This window comes from Penaeus monodon, chromosome 23 (assembly GCF_015228065.2).
Source record: "Penaeus monodon isolate SGIC_2016 chromosome 23, NSTDA_Pmon_1, whole genome shotgun sequence".
NCBI classification, from domain to species: domain Eukaryota; kingdom Metazoa; phylum Arthropoda; class Malacostraca; order Decapoda; family Penaeidae; genus Penaeus; species Penaeus monodon.
Window position 1 is genome coordinate 29,114,099 of NC_051408.1, and position 1,351 is coordinate 29,115,449.

The 1,351-nt window shown below is 38.0% G+C and overlaps 1 protein-coding gene across 1 annotated transcript in view; it reads left to right on the forward strand.

Moving 5' to 3' along the window:
• LOC119587919 (medium-chain specific acyl-CoA dehydrogenase, mitochondrial-like) overlaps window positions 1-1,351 on the forward strand; it is a gene marked incomplete at its 5' end in the record, with an annotated part of 11,694 nt that overhangs the window by 1,562 nt on the left and 8,781 nt on the right.

Here is a 1,351-nt window from a genome sequence, read left to right on the forward strand (position 1 = left end):
GCATCTTATAAGTGTCCTCTGTAGTCGTAATATCACTACAATATGAAATAATGGAACATGTGTACCAACGACATTGGGTAACATGGGGAATTCTAAGTGTCTGATTACAGAGCTCAACCTTGAAATATGGTATAACCTATAGAAACAGGGTACAAGTAAAACCAGCCGGTCTCTCCAATTGAAACCCTATAACATTCCGAAGTCAAAATTATCAAATACCCTAGTGTACTCTTGCAATCCATAGTTTCTGAATGCCCTCTTCCAACCCCTCATACCAGTTTGCACACTGGGTTACACGAGTTAGGAGGGTTGGCAGGAAAGGCTTTGCAAGGAGGGGTATTTTTGCGAGGTTTCATCCATTGATAGCCAGTGCATTGTATCAATGATTTTGCTATCTCACAGTCACAATCCAGGTTTTTTACATTGTAACTTGTTGTCTCAAAACAACCAGTCAGCCATCACACTCATTACCATTTTCAGCCATCGTGAATAACTACCCTTCTGGGTTACTAGGAATTAACCAGGATGACCCCAGGCACAGAGGAGCCAGAATAATTTCCTTCCATTAAAGACATTTACTTTATAATCTGAATAGCTTGAATTCAGTTTTTTCTAGCCATTACTTATCATTTTTGTAATTGACCTCCCTCTAAAAATATTCCTGGGTGCACCTCTGGTCAAACAGTCTAGTAAAGACTGTTCATGGTTAGGATTGAAAGGCAAACAGCAAATGGAAGAGCAGCCTCTTGGAAACCTGGCAATATATTCAAGTTTTAAAGTTCATAATGTAGCCTGTGTAGTCAAGTTTCTTAAGTGATTAATTCTCCAAATAATATTTGCCTGCTGCATGTATACATATTCACAATATTTGTGCATGTGTTTGGGTGATAGCAGAATCCCTCCCACAATTCTCAGCTGGTCATTATAATTATAGACTTCAGTGTGACATTAAAGCATTACTCTCCAGTCATGTAATCTAAAGTCATAGCTATACAATATAATGAGAAATTTGTAGGATATGATGCACTGTGATGATAATTGTAGCAAAGGAATTAGACAGTTACCCCTTTACCTTCCTATACCCTTCCCTTCCAACTCTCCTACCTCATGTAACTAGTCAGACATGCTTTGAGATTCTTTTTTTACTACTAGTATTCACTTGTCAAAAGAGGTGCTAGGAGGCCATTGTATGATATCTTTGAGAAATAAAAGGATACATTGACAACAGTTTTTAGAGAGGCTTTGCTCAGTTAAGGGAGCTTCACTGAATGTCAAAAGCCCAAATACTCAATTTGATTGACCACATCAGCATATGCACTGTCCCCTGTGGATTTTTTTTTTTTTAATTTTG